The sequence below is a fragment of the Rousettus aegyptiacus genome, unplaced genomic scaffold (genome assembly GCF_014176215.1).
Source record: "Rousettus aegyptiacus isolate mRouAeg1 unplaced genomic scaffold, mRouAeg1.p scaffold_m13_p_10, whole genome shotgun sequence".
NCBI classification, from domain to species: Eukaryota; Metazoa; Chordata; class Mammalia; order Chiroptera; family Pteropodidae; genus Rousettus; species Rousettus aegyptiacus.
The window spans coordinates 44,393,338-44,408,920 of record NW_023416285.1 but is presented as its reverse complement, the minus strand read 5'-3'; the positions used below and the strand labels follow the sequence as shown (position 1 = coordinate 44,408,920).

Below are 15,583 nucleotides of genomic sequence, written 5' to 3'. Positions count from 1 at the left end.
TAGGGTCATCATACTGGTGCCTCAGGTGTGGATGCAACGCCCCCTACCGGCAGCTCTCGGCAGTGCGGTCGTGGTCCCTAGCTCAGCACTGCCACCTGCTGGTGCTGCTGCTAAGGTGGCCCAGCTGTGGGGACTGGGAAAGGGGGAAGCGTGATTCAGGCGTGCTCCAGACTCAACCCATTCCTGCTCTATGGTGTATGTGCCATGTTTCTGCTGAAAGAAACGTGCTTAGGATTCAGAAGGGCAAACGTTTTAAACAGGACAAAAGGATTACAGAATGATTTAGGAGGAAGCCGGATAGTGGAGCAGTCTGTAAATGCTTGTGCTTAGCCTAGTTGATAATGAAAAGCCACAATTTTAAAAATGCTTTTTTTCCCTTAGCATGGAATATCCTCGTAAAGGCCAGCATATACCTATTCTGTGAAAGTAAAAAATAAATTCTTCTATGGCTTTTGTGTGTTTCTAAGCGTCCCCCTCCAAGAGTGCTTCTCAGCTTCAACAACCTGCTGTTTGAGTCTGCTCACCTTTGCCAGCTGAAAAAAAGCCCCAGGCACTTCATTTCTCAGCAACTTGACCTGCCCTTCCCATGTCACCAGCCTCCACTCCCTTCCCCCAAAGGGCATTTGATGTGGTACACAGGTCCTTTCAACTTAGACTCTAGATAAACACACATAAAACATTCACACTTTAAAAAGCCCATTTAAAGCCATTTCTAAAGGCTTTAGAAAGGGTTTAAAATGAAAACCCCTGAGCCTCGAATCAATCTACAGCCCACAGCTGAGCAGAGCCACTTTGCTTCTCTCACTCACCTCTTCCTGAGACCTCACACCCAAAGACAGGGTTGTTCGGCCAGTACACTCTGCACCTCTCCTGTGTCACTTACCTTCCCTGCACAAAGTCAGAGGAGAAGGAGGATGGAAGCAGGAGACTGGGGGGTGGGGGGGGGGCGGGGGCAGACTGCAGGGGTGAAAAGGCCCCCTGTGCTGGGCCTGGGCATTAAGGAGTAAATATCAGGATAACATCCCACAGTGTCCGCTTAAGCCAGGCCCCCAACAGAAATCTAAGTTATGGTACAGTCCATTTTCACAATAAGCTCCTAAAGATCCCATCCCCCCAATTCACGCAAAGATTGACCTGCTCAAACCTTCATGAATGGAAGACCCAGTGGGGCCTATTCTCTAAACCAAGGGCTCTCAGTTCCTCACCTGTGGTCCATAACCCAGGATGCTTGCCCAGAGACAGACACAGCTGGCTTGGTTTTTCTTCTCCCTTCTCACCCTTCTGGGTCTTTTCTTTTCCTTTCTATCCTTCCAAGTGTAAGCCAGTCAAAAAATATAGACTCATTTTAGTTACTCTCCTAATCTTTTACTCCAGATCTGTCCAGAAGGAGTCTAGAATCAGGGTGGCCCAGGCAGAATTCTCGTAGTGAACTGGGGACAGCCAGGCTGAAATGTTAAAGGTGGAGTCTTTTTTTCCCCCCACCTCCTGAATTCAGGTTGGTCACGTCATTTTGCGGTAGCCAACAGAATGTAGGAAAGTGACGCTGTGCACAGAGCTTAGGCCTCAAGAAGCCTTATGGGTTCTGCTTCAGTCTCTTGAAATGCTGCCTGGATCACCACGAAGGGTAGCTGGTTTAACCTCCCAGAGAATGAGAACCATGAAAATGAGAACCGAGGCGCCCAGCCCGCAGTCAGAGCCAGCTGCCAGCCGTGTGAGTGATGGCTGCGTGCAGCTGCAGGAATGAGCCCCGGTGAAATCAGCAGAGGAGCGGCCCGGCCCAGCCAACCGCAGAACCAGGAGAAATGATGTATCAGTGTTGTTTTAAGCTACTCAGCTCTGGGGTGTTAGGCAGCAAAAGAAAACGGAAATACATGCTTTTTCCTTTTTTTCTATTGTTTTTGAAATAAGATACTAGAATGGAATTTTTTCTGCCTCTACTTTGACAGAATAGAGGCATCAATATGATAGATATCAGATTCCCACATGACTGCGAAACAAACCCCCTCATGCAGTATTCACAAAGGAAATTATGGGGACCCGGCTCCACTACCCTTGGACGCCTCGTCCAGATTAAGGACATGAAAGGGATCCAAGGGCAGTGTGTGGGGGGAGGGGAAGGTAGGTAGAGAGCTTTTTTTTTTGGAAAGCTGTTCGTGAGTTAACACCTATAATGGAATAGGAACTAGAGGTGTATCTTCTTCATCTCAAATCCAGTGAAGAAGGTTTACGTGGATCCCTTGGAGAATTTGGAAATACTGCCAGGAAACAGCCCATACAATGGATCTGTATCCTTGCCTCAACACCCTGAATGGGCTGTGACGACAGAATGTAGGGGCATATGAGGATTGGTCTGCTCTTGTGGGGTTTCTTGGGTCAAGTGTGTCCTGTGGACCAAATGTAGTCATTCAGGAGAGAGAGCTGATGTGGGGTTAGCTTGAGTCCTGTCTCATAGGACATGTAGAAGGGGAGAGAGACCCTAGGAGCAAGAAGCTAGAGGTGGACACTGGATTGCTAGGGTCTTAGAAAAAAATCCAAAGGGACCTCCTGGCATGAAGATGCATCTCCTTATGCCCAGAGGATTGTAGGAGAGAGATAGCCAACAATGGGCACCATCTGAAGAACCCACCGCAGTGCAAGGAAGGAGTCCACATCCAACACTGGCTTGGCTCGCAGAGTGGGAAACTGGCCTTTCTAATTCCCTTGTCCCTAACTTCCTACCCAATCTTCGAGGTTCCGAAAATAGCTAGGAAACTGAGACTTGCGGGCAGGAAAAAAGCATTAAGCAGAGACCACAGAGAGGCCACCATCTACCCACCAACTGTCCCAGGGCTGACTCCCAGCCTGGTGCAGGTTTGAGATGGGGGAGAGGAGGAGGGTCAGCAGTAAATCAGGTTCAAAGGTTTGATTTTCGTCTTGGGCTGCACGTTCTCATTTCCGAATTAAGACAGTGCAACTTAGGATGACATGAGGACAAGACAATGAAATACCTTTCTTAAGGAACTAAATGTCACAGGATTCAGCATGAGCGGAAAACAGTCATAGGCTGAGTTTTTACATCAACCTACCCCTCTTGGACAAAATTCAGTCCTCTTTCGGCGACAGTGTTTGCAGGTGTTCAGAATGGTCCAGGGTGTGACCTGCCATCAAAGGCTGTCCTACAGTACGGTCTCTAACAGAACTCTAGGCTGTCCCAAACCCCTGGTGATAGAATTGTTTACCTTTATACCAAGAAGGATGGGAAAGCACTAAAATCTGTGTGTGGCGTGTGCCCAGGCCGACTTTGCAGGGCTCGTGCTGCGAGACCTGCAGCGCTAAGGAAGTCAGCAGGGCCGGCGGTGGGTCCGTGTGCGTTGCCTGCGCCCAGGCCCGTGCCCAGCGCACTTTCCTCACCGCAGAGCAGAAAGCTGTGCTGAAAGCACTGAAGGTGGAAGCACGGTCAGAGAGCTAAATCAAAACGTGAAGCTTGTTTTGAGTAACAAAACAATTACAAGGCAAAAAAATATATTTTAAAGGGCAACAAGGAAAATAAATACCATTTCGATTGTATCGCGTATTAATTATGTTTGTCGGACTTGACAGTTACGTTTATTTTGTTTATTCACTATTTTTCCTAATATACTTTCAAAAGACAAGAAAGTTCTCTTTGTGCGGTCTCTTTCCTCAGACAGTTACCCATATTTCTCCTTGCTCACATTATCCTCCCACTCATACAAACTAGGTGGGCTTGTAACTTATCACATGATTACATTTATCCAGGTCCAGAAAGTCCCTAGCTGTTTATCATTTAGGACACGGCAGCTCTTGAGGCTATAAACTAATAGGTTTCCCCAGGTGCTTAAGGCCTTGGCAAGCTTTACCCAAAGTGACTGTGGGAGGAGGTCAGTACAAGTGTCTATTGGCTTAAGGCCAGTCTCACTTGCCTGGAAGACAGGATTTCATCTGCTCACCTGCCTAAGAGCTTTCAGAGATTGAAATCTGTAGGCAGGTTTTAGGACTTCATGCTGGGAAGTTGAAATCTAATAGGGAAGATGGGCTGGCAGAACCTTTGTCTGAACTTCCAGCAAGTAAATTTTTATAAATAAAAGATGCAATCAATTATTTAGCATAACCAAACATGCTTGAAGAATATTGGTATCACTTGCTAGTTCTCAAGAATCTAATGCGTAATCATAGAGATACATAATGCATGAAGACACAGACCCACTGGATACCATCTTAAGAGAGAGAGAATGGCTGGAGTGGGAGGGAAAGGCATTGCATTTCAATTATTTGCAGGTGACGTGTTGCAGTTATTCATGCAGTAAAAAATAAAAGATCAGGTGGAAAAGTGGCACCAATGTCTTCTCTGCGGAAAGATGGGCACGTTGATGAGGACTCGTACTAGATGAAGAACAAGGGCGCTGAGTGGTTTCTGACTGTGGAACAAATGACACTCGGTACCGTGCAAGTTTAAATCGTGCTCCCACAGTCACTCCTCAGTGTCGGAATCGGCGCCCCAGGAAGACGTCTTGCTGGCTGTCCTACAAAGACATCACAGGGTGGACCTTGGAGATCTTGTCACGGTCCAAGGCATGACCCTCAGCAACACTGGCTTTAAAGACTGATTCAGAGACTCCATTTCCCCAAGGGACCCATTTTTTTTGGAGACAGAGTTACATGACCCAGCCTCCCACCCTAAATCAGAGAGAGTTTACTAATTCACTGGGAACTCCAAGTCCGAGTAACCAACGCATTCCTTCGCAGCAGGCAGACCTCTGTGGGAGGCCAAACTCAAAGTACTGGGTTGCTGGGGCAGCGTGGCATCACAACAAGGAGCGATGTGAGCAGCACGTTTCGGGCAGCAGGCTAAGGCAGCCTGAGGTGTCCATCTCACGAGAGAGAGGGTCTAGCCAGTGGTGTTCGAATTTCATGTCTATACACATAAGAATTGTGAAATCGTTTTGCAAGTCACCCTCAGACACTAATTTAAAATAAAATAATAAAATACAGAGTAGAATAGAAAGCATCGAAGAGTACTGCATGTAACAGGTAGGTAAGAGGCAGTACAGAGTGATGGTTAAGAGAACAGAAACTAAATGCAGTTTCTGTAGGATCAAATGCCAGCCATCCAACGTGGGCAGGTTACTGAATCTGTTCCTCAGTTTCTTCTTTTGCAACCTATTCCATAAGGTTCTTGTGAAAATTAAATGTCTTAATACCTATAAAGGGCATATAACCGTGTCTGGCTATAATAAGTGCTATATGAGCTTTCATTATTAGTAAGAACTGGTTTGTGAAACTATTGCTCCCAACCCAAAATACCAGAATTGAGTTTCTATGACAACTTGGAGTCAGATATGCTGAGCAGGACATGAGAGAAATTGGGGGACTGAGTGGTTTCCATTATATTTGAGTTAGAAAACTATGGAAACAATATCAGATTATGGGAAAATGAGAACCAGAGAAAATTATCCAAAAGAACATCCCAGATGACCAGGCAAGAGCTCTCCAAAGCTGAGGAGTGTTTTTTAGTGAATTAAGATGAAAGTGCTTTTGTTGAGATGAGATGCCATAAATATCTCTTCTCATTCTCTGATGTGCACTTTGCCTTTTTTTTTTCTTTTTGGCTTTCATCTGAGACCATGATGACATATTTTGATCCACTAGAATGGATCATCAAGTTTAAATTTAAACTTGAACTTGAATTTCCTCTCTTCAGATCAGTCAGGTTCTTATCTCAATCTTTAAGAGTATCAGCCATACTGATCGATTATCCCACCCCACACCACAAAGTCCTTCTTTCATATATTTTTCCAAGTCAAGAAGAAGATATATCTTTGGAGAAGATATGACAGAGCAAATGAGGGAGAGTTAGAAATATTAAAGCAGAAATAAGAATAATTATAATATTTACCGTAGACTGAGTATCTACTTTGTGCCAGGCACAGTGCTAAGCACTTCAAAACCATTAATCATACTTTTCATAATGACTTTGAAAAGTAAATGATGAAAAGTTGTTATTTACAACTACAAGTAAGGAAACTAGCCCCTGAGAATGTAAAGGCCTGCCTGCGATTCACTGCCAGTAAATGTGCGAGCCAGCACTCAAACCTGGATTCTCTCACTCCAAAGCATATGCCTTTCACTTACATACTGCTACAGGGGTTTTGGAACTAGACCCATTGGATCTAAATTCCAGCTGTACCATTTACAAGCTATTTAATTTCTCCAAACATCACTTAATTTCCTTACATAAAATGGGGGTGGCAACAGTAACTTCCCCCACAGGATTTTGTGAAAATTAAATTAGATGTTTATTAAAGGATTTAACATTGTGGCTGGCTCATCGTAAATGTTCAAATAGATGCCAACTACCATTATTGTTATGTCAGTCCTTGGAAGGCTGGCTATAAGTGCAAACATTACATATGGATAATCAGTGGACCAGGCTGGCCAATAATGTGTCATTTGGCCAACTGTCTTTGGACCCCTTTCTCTATAAAGGCATTTCTCATGGTACCTCATTCCTGCCACTGGCACAAGGAGAAAACAAGACATCACTGAAGACAAAAGGATAGAGTACCGAGGTAAAATAAGGAAACTGCACCCACCTGAAAGGTTTTGGTTCAGGCCTATGGAATCAGGAAGCGAGAAAGGAAGAGCTGATGTTTGAGACCACAGTTGAGCTAGTCTCACAAAGCACAAATGCAGTACACTGTGGAAGGCAGAAAGACCACCACAGGAGAGAAAATGAATTACCTCTAGGGGTTGGAATGGAGGTTTTTGCTCATGTAACTGTGTAAAGAAATACTCTCATTGAAGAGCGAAAGATTTTAGGCTGAAAAGAATTTAATCAGTTTCTCCAGCCCATTTAAACTTAAAAGAGAAGAATTTAACTTCCAGGTCTTAAATGGGAACCAGAATTTAGACAGTTAAATTAAGGGAAGAGAGAAAGTGGGGAGAAGGACCCATCCACTGTCCAGAAAGTAGAAGGAAAGCGCCTGCCCGTGGAAGGATTGACCAGGCTCAGATTTAAGGGCTAATTTGACTCCGCATGGGGAGTTTGACTCAGTAGAGGGAGTGAGGTGGAGGACACAAAAATTAACCTTTGTTATTTCCACTCGTATTTTTTGTGTTTTTGTTTTTTGTTTTGGATCAGCTAGATGAGGACATCAAATTCAGCTGTGTTCATTTCTACTTGGACAGGCCAAGGATGCCAGGACTTATTTAAATTTAAGTTTAAATAATCAATAGGCAATGACATTTATTTTTAACAACTTCCCCGTTGAGAATTGCATCTGCTGCAATTCCTGAGGTGCATGGGCAAAAACGTTGTAAAGCACCTTTGTTGTTCCAGCAAAATGGAATTTAAAAATGTTATTAAATCTGCAGGTGGTTGGAGAAAGTATATAGTACAGATCCTACTACAGAAGGCCCCAAACAACTTCGAGACTGAAGAAACAGTATGAGTGAATTTACAGAGGTTGGTGGAAGAAGAAAACCAAATGTGAAGAAACAAAGAGAATTCGGTGTGCTAAATTTATCATCAGACTGCGGAACTGGGCTGAGTTAGGGGGCTGCTAGTCACATACTCGGTAAACAATTCTCTTCAGTGGAAAAGGCCAGGGGGAGGAGACAGCAGTGGCTTCTGTTTTTATCACCACTGTCGTCAATAAGAATTATTCACTACAAGTGAAGGACATTTTTCTCACGAAGTTTACAGTCTATTTAAGAAAACAAAATGTGTACATCAACAGAAAAGTAAATAACAATAAAAGCTATGCCAAATGGGCAATGTTTCATCCTTAGAAACTGCTGAGTGTCTTTGTAAAAACCTATATCCATCTTGCTGTGTTGAAGTCACATCATGATGCTAGACTGAGAGATAGAGCTCCATAGGCCAACATCATACAATTTCGCTCTAAATTATCCAACAATTAAAGGACAGCTATGACTTAACGTCTGAGGAATCACTGCTCTAGAAGTCATTAATAAACTGCCTATGTGCTGTTTGAAATTGTCAATTTTAACCACATGCTGATTTGGAATTTATTCATATGAAATGACTTTAGGCTTTATACCCTAAGTATGTATGTATATATGTATGTATGTATGTATGTGTATGTGTATATGTGTGTATGTGTGTATACATATATATGTATATATACACATACATGTGTGTGTATATATACACACATACACACATACACACACACACACATACACACACACTTTTTTTTTTTTTAGGCAAGGCAACCCTTGGTTGACTTCACAGATTGCAAGGACCTTGTCAGCTTACTATTCCTTATTTTTTAATTTTTTACGCCTACAACATCTGGTCTTCCTAGGTGGTCTCCTATCCAAGTACTAACCAGGCCTGACCTTGCTTAGCTTCCGAGATCAGAAGGGATTGGGTTTGTTCAGGGTAGTATGGCCCGTAGACCCCTAAGCATATTTTATATTTATTTTGGAAGGCAATATAAATGTGGCAGCTAAGAGTAAGGATTCTGGAATCAGACTTCCTGGGTTCAAATCCCAGTTCTACCCATATCAGCTGTACAACTGTGGCAAGTTATTAAACTTCTCTAAGCCTTGGTTTCCTCATCTGCAAGTGGAAATAATAGGACTTGCCTGACATAATCATAGTGAGGATCATATAAAATAGTGCATAAGATAACGCAGCTCAATGGAGAGCACGTAGTCAGACTACAAAACTGTTTGCTTTCATTGCTATTAACACCATGGAGACTGAGAGAGCCTGAGCTGGTGTGAGTTGGCCATCAGAAGGGGCCAGGAAGCTGCATCACCATGATCTCCCACACAGACATGTTTAAGATCTATTCTTTAATGGTAGGGGAGTGCACAGGAAGAGGTGTCTAACAGTCTGAGAGAGCAACGCATGAGGAAATATCATATCCAACAAGTCTGTTTAAAAATAACTGGGTCACGTGCACAAGTGGGGATAAAAAGAGATTCGAAATTAGAAGCAAATAAGCACACCTTGTGAAGATTAAGGATGCAACGGGACAATGGGCAAGAGTGTTCACTGAGGCTAAGAAAATTACTTGCATAAAAATGTTCCTCAAGCTCCAGAGAAGTCATGAAGGCCCTTTTAGGTCCAGAGAATACAGCTTTATTTCTGCCTAGCACCAGAGAGCTGTTTGTAGCAAAAAAAAAGAAAAAAGAAAAGAAAAGGAAAGGAAAGGAAAGGAAAGGAAAGGAAAGGAAAGGAAAGGAAAGGAAAGGAAAGGAAAGGAAAGGAAAGGAAAGGAAAGAAAGAAAGAAAGAAAGAAAGAAAGAAAGAAAGAAAGAAGAGAGAGAGAGAAGAAGGAAGGAGGGAAGGAAGGAAGGAAGGAAGGAAGGAAGGAAGGAAGGAAGGAAGGAAGGAAGGAAGGAAGAAGGAAGAAAGAGAAAGAAAGAGAGAGAAAGAAAGAAATTATGGGATCAAAAGGAGCTTAATTATGTCTGTTTTAAGGGGAAGCATTGCAGTTGAAAAAGAAGATGTTCTGATAAAAAAATCTGGGGGTGGACAGGGAGAGAGGGTTCAGAAGCCCATTTTACATGCAGTGTTAATCTCATGTTAAAGGCTCAAGTGCAGTTGTTTGCCAAGGGCTTTGGGGTACAAAGCTTCGTAGCAAATACCAGAGAAAGTGTCTTCCCCAAAGGTCCAGACTGTAGTAAGACAGTCACAGAGGGCAGGCTTCGCTCTGTGTCGGTGTCTTTGTTCTGCGCTTAGATCTGTGCTCCTTCCTATCGTACTTACAGTTGTCTTATCACTATTTATCTCCCTCACCAGTCTTCGAGCTTCATGAGAACAGGGACCAGGCCTGTTTTTGTTTTCCACTGTATCTTAAGCACTTAGCAAAGAGCTGTATAAGCACAGCATTAAGCATACAGCAAACCCACAATAAATGTGTGTGAAATAAATGCACGAGCAGATGAACAAATGTGTGCGAGAGAAGAGCAGCCTGCGGACTGAATACTTGCATTCTACATTGTACAGGGACATTTACGCTGGGTCTGATTATTAGTATTGCTTTAAATATTTTCTCTCATAGAACTGAGAAAAGCCAGACCCTACAAACACTAGTCAGGGAGGTAACTTTCCCTATAATGCAATTTGCAAGTTACAAATGATTGTCTCAGGGTGCAAAACCAAGTAAATCTTTTGAAAGTTGTACCTTCTAAAAGGAAATCAGCTATATTAGCCTAAAAAGTATCTTTCAAAACCAATTTAGTAGGTTAAGATGTTTTAAACTCTATCATTAGCAAATAATAATAACTATATATGCTTTTCATTATAATGAGGTTCTTTGTTAATGGAAAAACTGTAATAAAGGATGTGTGTATCTGTGTGTGTATGTGTACATGTATGTGTACACACACACCCCCTCCCATCTCCTGGGGTTAGTCACAACTGAGAAAGCATTGCCTTTTGGCTCATTCAGTTAATAACCAGGGATTACAATTCACCTGCTGGAAGCTACTGTTATTGCTCGCATAGCGCTTTTATTCCACAGGGATGGCAAATACACAGACCCTGCGACCTATGCCCCTGCTGAAAGTCCATGACAAACACTGCTAATCCATATGGCACTTTCTCTCTGGGTCTACATACCACCCCTGAACTGTTTTCAATACAGTACTCCAGCCGACCACTACAAATCAATTAAAGTTGGATACAAGACAAAGTATCTTTGCCTTCTTGGCCTGTGGCCATACAATCTAAAGTATTTCCAATTCTCTTTCCATGATCCATAGTAAAAAAGGATATTTGTATTGAGTACACACACAAGGTTTCACTAAATAATGCTAACCCTCATTTGTGTAATATGTTTTGATTTTCTATTCTATTTTTTATTTTATTTATTATTATTATTATTTATGCCTACAGCATCTGGCCTTCCTAAGTGGTCTCCCATCCAAGTACTAACCAGGCCCGACCCTACTTAGCTCTTGAGATCAGACATCAGGCTTGTTCAGGGTGGCATGGTCATAGACCATGGACTGTGGCTCCACTGGGACGTGAACCTAGGACCTTCTGCGTGTAAAGGAGACGTGCTAACCGCTACACTATGGAACCATGTCCTCTGATTTTTAAAATGCTATTTGCAACCTACTGACTTTATAAGCTATATAAAATATGGGTTGTGATCTGCAACTTGAAAAATCATGTTATAAAGGAGTACCTTCACAGACTCCAAATTCTAAGGTCATGGCAAACAGCAGGAGGAACCTGTGTTAGCTTTCTCAGAGCATTGGGCTAATGGAACCACGGTCAGAGGCTCAGTCTCCACCGAGGCCCATTAGCTCTGATGTTCTCAGCCATCGGCGAATGCCTAACTCTGAACATCTCACCAGAGCACATCCTGGGCTATGGCTAGGAGGTAAATCTCTTACTCTCACATAAAGAATAATTGAGAATAACCATCCTGCCACAGTGAGTCAGAAAAATCACTCATACCATATGAAAGACAAACTCAAAACTCCTGCGAGGATTCTCATTATTGACTGCTTGGTTCCCACAAGAGCCAGCCAAACTATCTTCAGTTTGCTGAGATCACACGTCTGCTCACTCCTGTGTTTCCATGCTTCTTCTGTCTGGCTAATTCCCACTCGTCGTTCATCTCCGTAAGGTCCCCTGACTGCACCACGATCCACATCCCACCTCCTTCATCCATGCTGAGGCTGTTAGGTGCCTCTCCTCTACTATCTCATTCACTACTATATTTAATTTACTGACCATCTCCCCATACATCTTCCTGGGGGCAAAGATGGTCTTTCAACTCCATGCTCAGTGCGTAGCAAAAGCCTGGCCTCACAAGTACTCAGAAAATGTTTCTTAAATGATCTAATGCCTGATTCAAGTGCCAAGGAGGACAGTAGTTATTGTATTTGAGGAAGAGAAAGAAACCAGAATTAAAGGAAGGGAAAGAGAAGGAGAAGACATATGAATAACGCTCTATGCCTTAGCATCAGTTTCAGAACTCTTACCTCACCTGAACCTCACAACAGGTGAGGCAGAATTCATACTTCCACTCTACAGGTGAGTACATTGAGGCTATGAGGAATCCTTCTTTATAGAGAGGAAAAGGTTAAAACAAAACTATGGAGAGAAAAAAAATTTTCTCTAGATTTGGAAAACGTCTTTATTAGAAAAATATTCTTCTCCCCTTAACCACAAGTTGGAGAAATCCCTGAAAATAGGACTGTGAAAATTCTCAGATCGTGGATTTTAACAAAAAATACTGCTTTGTTAGAGATCTGTTCTAAAGCAAAAGAAATCCCCATAATTATGTGGGCAGGAGAATCACTATCGCAAGGCCTGAAGTGTTGAAATTTAATTAAATATAATTTTAAACCAAGAGAATTTGTTCACATATGGAAATTTGTCATTCCATGAAGATTAGAAAAAAACAGAAGGCAAACTGCAGGCAACCCCTCTCTAAGGCTGACCTCCGCTTTAAAATCTATACTTAATTGTGCAGCGATCAGGCAGAACCTTGACACTCCACGACAGCGTCCGCGGGTAACAGCAAGCGGATGGGTGAGGGAGATGGGAAGAAGTGGGAAGGAGCGAGCCTTTTAAAAGCAGCCAGCCGAAATGTTCTGACCAAGAAAGGCACAATTCTACTTCTGCGCCTAAATTCAGAGGATTTGAAGCCCTGCATAAACCAAAATCTGTCACTATAATTCGAGAATAATTGGAGCTAATGGCTGCTTAGCACAGAAAAAAAGATAGGGCTGAGGAGATGGAACCTGCCAGCCTTTAAGCTGCTCTGGGAAGCAAGATCTCTTTAAATCCCAGCGAGGAAACTCTGCCCCCTCTTTTCATCCCCTCACCATAACTGGACCTAGAGAAACCCAGACATTTGTTGTCCTTTGATCTTCCCAACCCTAAGATTCATTAACATAGAATATTCACCCCATGAGCACTTATATATTCATACATTCTCCCTCATTCTTGCCCTCGCGTGCTCGCTCGCGCTCTCTTTTCCTCCTCAAATAAACCTACTTCTGTGTTGAAAATAGATACAAATTGAACCCTACCTACCAAATACTGTATCGCATTTTCCCAGATGATGAAAGGAAGCTCATCCTCACTACCATCAAAATGTCTCTTCGACTTATTCCCTGCTCTCTCCCTGCGAAAAATAATTAAGAAACCCTATAATATCAGAACTACCAAGACTGAACAAGATCCCACGTGATTCACGTGCACACTCCAATTTGAGAGATACTGGTCTAGACAGCGCTTCCCAGCCCTGGCTGGATCATCTAGAGAGCTTTAACAGCTACCCAAGCCAGACCTTCCTCACCCAAGAGCACATAAATCAGGAACCTCGAGATGCTGGTGGGTTCAAGGCTCCCCAGTGACTCTGTTGTGCAGCCAGAGTTGAGCAGCACTGCTCCTGCCCAACTCTCACGCCTCACAGATGAAGACAGGAGCTGCATGGGGGCCAAGTGACTTGCCCAAGGTCACAGAATAAGCGGTGGGAAGGCTGAACCTACAGAATGATGCACCCTAAGGCTCCTGAGGAGGACGGACTCCAGCAGTGGGAGAGTCTCCTTCCTGCGCCCTCAGAATTCTGACTCTTCTTGGGCCAAGTGATGGGTGGAGAAGGCTCTGTTCATGTTCACAGAGGGTCATCATCTCACTGTTTTTTGAGTCCTCCTCTACTCTCAAAAGAAATCATTTAATTTGGCCTGCAGTATAGCTGGCTCATGTAACTCATTTCTGTTTGACCCACCAAATGCGTATCAAATGTACTGGTATTTGCCCATCCCCCTCTCAGCTGTCTTCCTCTCCCCACCCCGCCACTCCTGTTTAGAGGAAAAGCGGCCAGCGCACACCACCCAGACAGAAATCTCTGAGAAAATCCAACTCAGAAGGATGAAAAGACAAGACAAGGTTCATTCCATTTCCTTGGACCCTTGGAAAATGCTTACATTGGAGACTGACTGGGACCTGCCAACTTGGACAGTAAAAGCAACGTTCGGTACCAGCTGTGGAAGGAAGGCAAAAGCTGGTTTTGAGATTTACCCGGGCATTGCAAAGATGGCTTATAAAAAGCCCAAACGTCAGTCTCCTTGCTCCTTCGGGTCCTAGCACAGACAATGCAGTTCCTGTCAAGCACAGACCAGCCTGAAAAATGAGACTGGAGAATTGGGCGGGGCGGGGGGGGGGGGGCGGATCTATTCAAAGACCCGAATTGCCAGAGGCCCATGACTTTTACGTGAAGGATAACTTATCTTCTAGTTTTGCAGGAGTAAAAAGAGCTAAAAAGGAATGAAGGCAAAATGACATAAATGGGGAAATCAGAATAGAAGGAGAAAGAGAAGGAAGAGGGAAAATAAGAATAAAGAATACAAGAGCAGAGAAATGTGTAGTTATTACAAGTAACTTTAAAAGCTCTGTGTTTTGCTTCCTGAATTTCAGTATCACAGGAAAAGGGTTGAATCTTCTGAGATAGCTCAAATGCAAGGACTAGGAGTGAGAAAGGTGAGACTGGAGGTCCTTTCATCAAAATTTTGAGGAACTGCACTGCCTGGTCCCTTGGCTGCCACAGGAGAGGCGTGCTGGGTGGTCCATGAAGACAGAGGAACCCCTCCCAGGCTCCATTCCTGGCTCACTTTTATAGAAAATAGGACAAAACCTCCTTCCCCCCTTACCAGCAGCCAGCACTTTTCACGCCACAACTGGAAGGAAATCTGCTCAGTGCTTCTGTTTACAATTTCCATTCAGGCAACCATCACATTTTGGAATGGAGTCTGCCGAGAGAGATAATTTCAGCTCTTCTTCTATTTTCAGGTTTCCTTTTAGTTGGAGGGTGGCATCAACTAAGCTCCAAGAAGCAATTTAAAAGTGGGGGTTGATGAAAGGGGAGAACCCATGCCAATCTACAAACCTGCAGAGCCTGGGGAAGAAGCTTTTATTTTTAACACTGGGATCTGTGAGGCTGACCTATATTTCACTTCTTATATTGACAAAAATGACAAGCCTCGAAGGCCAGGGCACAGAACTGAGGAGATGCCCTTTGAAGGCTTTGCACAGAGTAGCAGCCACAGTCAGACACCAAACTTCCCCCTTGGACAGAGACACGGACTAACACAAAGGTGCTGGAGTGTGTCTGAGTAAATGATGCACTCAGGTAGAGGGGAGGGGAAGAACCTGATCTTAGTTTTACCATCAGATCTCAGAAATTAGTCCACAGCCAGGCTGAACTATGCAGCCAACAAGAAAAATACGGGTGGAGGGGGGCCAACTGCAGGTTCAGGAAAGGAGAGAGTGGGTGTTAAATTTCTGGATTTCAGTGGAAAACCCGTCCAACACATCAGAATCCCTTGGTCAAGTTGTCAAAAGAGGAGGTGATTTTAAACAATGTGACCAAACAGGTCTCCTTAACACCTTTGGATATGTGTGTTGTTGTTGTTTTTTTAATATGTCATCTCTACTGCTATTTTATTCTATATTTTATTTCTCCTATTTTTCAAAACCTAACCCTCTAAAACCTATTTGTCTGGCTAGCCTTATGATGACAACTCTTCAAATGTGTAATACAATGTTAAATTTAATTTTATGCCTGAGACACCAAAAGTTGAC

The 15,583-nt window shown here is 43.3% G+C and overlaps 1 protein-coding gene and 2 pseudogenes across 1 annotated transcript in view; 1 reads left to right on the top strand and 2 right to left on the bottom strand.

Annotated features, from left to right (window-relative positions):
• Positions 1 to 15,583, bottom strand: part of SCD5 (stearoyl-CoA desaturase 5) — a 127,294-nt gene that overhangs the window by 72,077 nt on the left and 39,634 nt on the right. The window lies entirely within an intron of this gene.
• Positions 3,121 to 3,448, top strand: LOC118608553 (annotated as a pseudogene).
• Positions 8,303 to 8,422, bottom strand: LOC118609032 (annotated as a pseudogene).